Genomic DNA, 6,874 nt, shown 5'->3' on the forward strand with positions numbered 1-6,874 from the left:
TTTGCATAGACCTTTCTATGTGCATTGTGACTCAGCCTGTACTCAAGCCCTATAGATCACCTTTAAATTGCAGTTCACTTATCATTCATCATTGACTCCCTCCGCATCCATTCTTGGCCTTCCTTATTTTTTTTTTCCTCATAAGAACTAATGCTCCTCTCCCATACAACTGGAGTGAGCTGGGCAAGAGACAGCACTAGCCAGAATCATCTTTAGTATGTTTACAGCTATCCCCTTCTAACTTGAACGAAATTTCTTTTGTGTGTGTGTGTGTGTGTGTGTGTGTGTGTGTGTGTGTGTGTTTAAGTACTTGGAGTTAAATCTAGTTCTCTTTACATCCTAGACAAGAGACTCAGCCTCTCTCCCCTCTTCAGAATGTGTTTAGTGTAATAAATATGTTAGAAAGGGGATGGGGAGAGAGGAGATGGGTGGGTGGAAAGATGGTCTGGCTTCATGCAGGATTTCTCCAAGTAGAGTCCGGAAGCCCTGGTAAGATGCTACAAGGGTAAAGTAGGAGAACTGTGGATAAGTCAGAATGCTTGGATGATTAGGTGGAAGCCTAGAACGTATAAAGACAAAACAGATCCCAGGCAATGACAGCTTGTGGCAGTTTGTTTTGAAAGGCAAAGGAAGTAAAAATGTACATATAGAAACGGAGGTAGAAGGGAGAATCCTGGCTCTGGTCTTGGCTGTGCTGTCTTGGGCAGTCTTTTTCCCTTCCCTGGGCGTTTGGAAAACGAGGGGACTGGATTAGGAGAGCTTTAATGCGTTTACATTAGCTTGGCAATTCTGATGCCCACATACTTTAGGTAAAGCGCTGACAAGGACTGAAAAGGTAATACCTTTGCCCCACCTAGCAAAATTATGAATCACAATATGTTCTAGCACATATAACAATCCTTGAGAATTGCAGGTCATCAGGAGAGAGTTTCTTCACCCATATACAATACAGTGGCCTTGTACATTGGCACAGACTGTGAACTACACACACACACAGCAAAATCATAAATGGACATTGCATTTCATTTTGCTTTTCGGTTCAGAGAAAACAGAGTCAGTATTAATACTAGGTCTCCAATTAAAATCAAAGTGAGTTTGCTAAGGCTATGAAATTACAGGCCTTGGAAATAGATCCCATTTGTTGCCTCTTCCCCAGGGTTTTCTCTACTTACTCTGAGATAACTGAAATCTTGACACTTGGACTTCTAATTTTGACTTTAGATCAAGTTCCAGCAGAAAGGACAGAGACAGTTGGTCCTTTCTCAGTCTTTCCATTAATGAGGACTCCTTTTATTGTTATTTTTCTTCTTTTTGAACTTCATTCTTTCTTTTTAAGGATTTTATTTTTATTTTATTTTATTTATTTATTTTTGTTTTGTTTTTCGAGACAGGGTTTCTCTGTGTAGCTTTGAGCCTTTCCTGGGACTCACTTGGTAGCCCAGGCTGGCCTCGAACTCACAGAGATCCTCCTGCCTCTGCCTCCCGAGTGCTGGGATTAAAGGCATGCGCCACCACCGCCCGGCTTTTATTTTTATTTTAATTGTGGTGTGTGTGTGTGTGTGTGTGTGTGTGTGTGTGTGTGTGTGTGTGTGAGTGTAATGCCCATGGAGGCCAGAAGAGGGCATCAGATCCCCTGTAGCTGGTTGCGAGCCACCTGACCATGGGTCTTGGGAACTGAACTTAGGTCCTCTGCAAGAACAGTTTGTGCCTTTAACTGACCAGCCCCTCTTTTTTCCCCCTCCTTTTCTTCCTCCCTAGTGCTAAGGATCAAACCTAGGACAAGTGCTCTACCACTAACCTTTATCCTTTACTCCACCATATTTTTGCCAGAAGTAATCTATCAATCAGATTCTACTTATTGTAGTAATCTATCCTCCTAATTTTAGAAACACTTATCAATAATATTTGCTTGTTAGGCTGAATTTGCATTAGGATAATCCAATTACCCAGTCAATATCATTCCACCGAAAAGCAAAGAAAATGGTACTTTATTTAAACTCTGCAGTCTTTTAGAGGTTAACAATATAAGCCAGGGTAGCAAATGCCTGTATTCCAGCCCTTGAGAGGTGAAGGCAGGACTATTAGGAGTTCAAGGTCAACTTCAGCTACATAGTAAGTTTGAGGGTAGCCTGGGCTAGATGAGATCCTGTGTCAAATAACAACTACCAAAACCCAAAAAGAATAGTGCTGGGGGGTGGGGGTGGGAAGCAATATGACAAAAATATACTGTATGAAATTCTCAAAGAATAAAAAATAAATAAAAATAAAAGGAGCAGCAAAAACACCCAATATAATCATTAGTGTTTGGCTGAATATTTAAGATGGCTTCCCCTCCCGGCCATCTCTACCCCTTCATTCACTCCTGTTATGGAGTGATAAGGATTGTTGGCATCCTCAGAGAGGTCACCTGTCTGCTAGAAGCTCATTTTGACCACTGGCGACAGAGTCAAGTCTTTAGAAGAAGTGAGAAATGTGTACTCACATGCCTAAGTCTCCTAAGTGGATATTTTTGTTGTTGCTTTGCTCTCTGATGTCTAGGAGTAGATGAGTCCTCTCGTGCTAACGAAAGCCATTTCTGGACACATAGGTCCTAACCTGGTGTTCACTTGAACTTTCACCGACTCAGTGGGGTTTCTGTGGCAAAGCTCTCACACCAAACTCAGGAATGCTCATTAAAATGTATCCAAGGATAGACAGTTACACTATAATGTGCTGGGGACTTGATCCCAATTATTTTTTAATCTTGTAGCAAACCCTGTGAAACAGTCATGACTGCCCCGATGTTAAGAAGCCTTGAATCAATCTCAGCACAAAAAAAGATGAGGACACTTGGGCCCAGAACACTTGCTAACTAAAGAGGGTGACTAAACTGGGATTCACGCCCAGGCTGATCTAACGCTTGGGCACTGGAGTGGGGGACGGTATCACAGAAGGAAAAGAAAGTTACACAATAGAAGGAAACCACACCTCCCATTATACCAAGAATGGTGTCGGTATTCATCCTATTTTGAATGACTTACAGAGAATTTATAAGCAAAGGTAATTTGCAATAATCTTGGTTATGATGCCTTTGGAAAATGTCACCATAGTCTTTGAGAGAGTCTGCCATATCAGAACTGTTGGGGGAGAATTGCTGCCTTAGCTATTTTGTGCCCTCCCGGTGACAATTATAAAGTGTCTCTCGAACCTGTGCAGAGGTGGACGTTGGAATCTCCACTTGACAGGTGTAGAAATGGAGGACAGAATGACTTGCTCAGTCACACAAGTAGCACGGGGCTGAGCTGGGAGTCTAAACCAGGGCGGCTTGCTCCGTGGTGCAAGGATGAGGATAAAGGCGGGCGAGTCATCCAGAGCCTCTTGCCTCTTTGAGGGGCTGAGGATTGTGACCAAGACATACTTTCTGAGTATGTACTCATCATGTTTCCTGTCTGTTTGACATCAGTACATCTATATGACTTCTAGTCATCGAGTAGCATCACTTTTGAACAAAGAAAAGCAGAACAGGCTTTTTAGGTTTTTCCATTCCCAGATGTGGCAGCTGTGGACAGATGTCAGGGCCTTAATAACCCTGTGGACTAGAGCTTCCTGTTCATGTGTAAATGAGACTTCTGTGTTAAGCCGCCAGATTGGAAAGGTGTTTGTTGTTGTTACTTCTGACTAATACAGATATTTTCATCATAATAAGAACTCAAGAGAGTTAGTGTAGCTCCGTGGCAGAGCACTTCCTAGTATGTGTGAGGACCTGGGTTCAATCTCCAGCAATGAAGCAAATCAAAACAGTTTATAAAATGGAAAAAAAAAAGTTTAATAAAATAATGTTTAATGTCAAGGCAAGTTTCTTTTTAATTTTTAAAATTTTATTTATTTATTTATTTATTTATTTATTTATTTATTTATTTATTTATTTATTGTGTTGGGAGGTAGCTTGCTTGCTTACTTCAGAGGACATCTTGCAGGAATCATCTCTCCTTTTTTACCATGCTGGTCCCAGGGATCAAACTGAGGTCATTAGGCTTGGTGGCAAGTGTCCTTAACCTCTGGGCCATCTTGCCAACCCAAGGACAGTTTTCTTAATAATCCTATCCCTCCTACCCCCTATGGACTCTGAGTCATAGAAAATGCTGACTGACCTGCCAGAAAACCATGCTTATCTCTTTGAATAGGTTTATATCTGTTGGGAACACATCTTTGAGGAGACAGGGGAGCAATGATGTGAGCCAAAATAAAATCAAGCCACTTGTCTCATTTTATGAAAAACAAATATCCAAATTCTACTTAACTTCATGCCAGGGACTGAAGAGAACGCACACTCCCCATTAACCACAGATGTCTCAGCACTTAGGGAATCTTTTGGGGAGAATTTATCTTGGCAACATCAAGCATGTACATGTGGGCACATAGCAAAGGACTTGTATCATGGGTTGTTGCCTTCCATAGCGCTGTAAAGCATGTAGTTCTCAGAGCATTTCCTACCTGTATGTATACGGCTCGGGTTGGGGGTGGAGTCGGGGCCGGGGGTGGGCGGTGTGGAGATCTGAGCCAGTACCAACAGATTCCTAAAGTGTTGCTCTGGAGACTCGTGGCTTACTATACTACTGCCCTTTATTTCTTCCGATGCTCTCAGCAAATGTTAGCCCCTGTCTAAATAAGTGAGGAAGGGCGTTCTCTTATGTTTTCTTGTTACCTTGTAATTTATAAAGCATTTTACACCTGGTTTTTCGGGGTTTGGTTCTGTTTTTGACTCACATAGCCACTCTGGTAGGTGATGCTGGCATTATTTATGATTGGAGATACTAAAGTTCAGAAAGGTTAAGTGATCTGTCCAAGGCCACACAGCTAGGAGGGAGGGCCACTCCTTTCTATCAAGCCTTTGGCTGTAAGTACCACAATTATTCTTGGTTTTCCAGGACGCTCAGCTCTTTGGCAAGTTGACAGGAAGAACAGAGACAGGAGGTGGAAATTTTGACCATGACACATAAGCTCCAGCTGTTTCTATTTGGCGCCCTTAGGTTGTTAAAGGGTCCATGGTAAGATTAAAAGAAGTTTTGGATCTCAAACTACAACGTTCCCTCTGTCCACAAGCCAGCCAAGGGCAGTCTGGAGACTTACTTCATATAGACAACAGAAACCTCAGTTCACATCTGCCTCCTACACCAAGAATAAACATCTATAAGGTACTTCCTATATCACAGAACACACATATAGAGAGGAAGCACCCAGAATCGACACATTAACATCAAATAGAAAACAGATGTGGACGGACAGGGAGAACAGAATGAGACAAAAACAGGGAGAGCAGGAGATGGAATAATTTAAAGGGCCAGTGACCAGACTCTGCTTATCCACTCAAAGAACAGGAGCCCTGACGTGAGCAAGGAGGTGAATAAGCACCCAGGCAGGTCCTGGGTTCCTTTATGGTTCTTAAAGAGTGAGTAGATCATGAACTGTGTCTTGTGTTCAGGATTTGCTGTATAGGGAATGCAGACAGTCATTGGGTTGCTTGCCTAGTGCCTGGGTTTGATTCAGCCTGTGGGGCTCCTGGGAGGTGGTGGGACCTTTAAGATGTGGCATCCAGTGGGCGGTCTTAGACCAGTAGGGGTGTGTCCTCAAAGGGAATTGTGGGACGCCTGCTTTTTAGCAAGTGTGGAAGGGAATAAGGGCTTCACTGCAAGTTCCTATCAGCCACCAGCCTAAAGCAACAGGATGCAATAGCCATAGACGGAAACCTCTGAACTGTGAGCCGAAACGAAGCTTTTATTAAGTTGAGGTCTCACCTGTTCTGTCACAGCGATGGAAAGCTGACTTACACCCTTGGCTTTGGAATCATGTCCTTTGGGAGGGTGCAGCTCCTCTCAGAGCTTTGGTCAGGGTTAGGGTACTGAAGCAAGTGGCCAGGTTCCTGCGGTTTCAGGCTATGCTGTTATGCACAGCCAACACCGCTCATGGGAATGCTGTAGCTGCCAGACAGACATCCACGACGTATAGTATATGAGCGGTTGCTTTGAAAACTGGACGCTCATCCTGGCTCCAGCACACGGAATCATTCATCTCTTATAGATTCAAAACGGAAGGACCATTCAGGAGCATCCTCTGTACAGCCCCATGAGCTCCCGTAATACACAATTTAAAAAGTATATATTTAACAATAACGACTCTCAGGTGTTGCCACCTTTAATACCATTTTTGCAAACTGCACGTTCCTTCCAAAGCAAATTCTCAGTCCCAAACAGGGCATTTTCTGTCCAGCTGTTGCTTGTGGATCTGATGGGTCGCTCGAGGGCATCATTAAACAATTTCATCAAAGAGGACATAAACTTTGTTGCTGCTGAGGCACCATAACCTTGGATTCCAGAAATGATTTTATAGTTATGAGACTTCATAAAACGGCTTGATAACGAAACTTGGCTCACATGGAAATCACCAGGCTGATGGACTTTGTTCCAGTTGGAGATGTGAGTTGCGTTTGTTTTTAAGGAAGTATCTATGGATTGACTGCCAACTTTGTCTTTCTGCTAAATTTACAGTTTCTTTTGATCACTCTAAAGGTGGGGGATGATGCTTTTTGATTTCACAGTCGCCAGTCATTTTACTGATGCTTCTGCTGTGTGTTCCTTGTTTGAACGTTGACTGGCCATCCTTGTTTGAACATTGACTGGCCATTCTTGTTTTCCATCCACATCAGATGAATGGGAAAACTTAGCAGCTACAAATGCATGCCGAAGCTTCATGATAATGATGTTCCATCTGCCTGTCAAAGCTTGGAGTAGAAGCATCAGCACATCTCAACTATTCATCTTGACTTGCAGGCAACAGGAAGTGGTCTGACTCACATCTGAGTCAAGATGCAGGAATTTCAGCTCCTCCATGTCTACCT

Source organism: Peromyscus maniculatus, chromosome 8 (assembly GCF_049852395.1).
Source record: "Peromyscus maniculatus bairdii isolate BWxNUB_F1_BW_parent chromosome 8, HU_Pman_BW_mat_3.1, whole genome shotgun sequence".
NCBI lineage: Eukaryota > Metazoa > Chordata > Mammalia > Rodentia > Cricetidae > Peromyscus > Peromyscus maniculatus.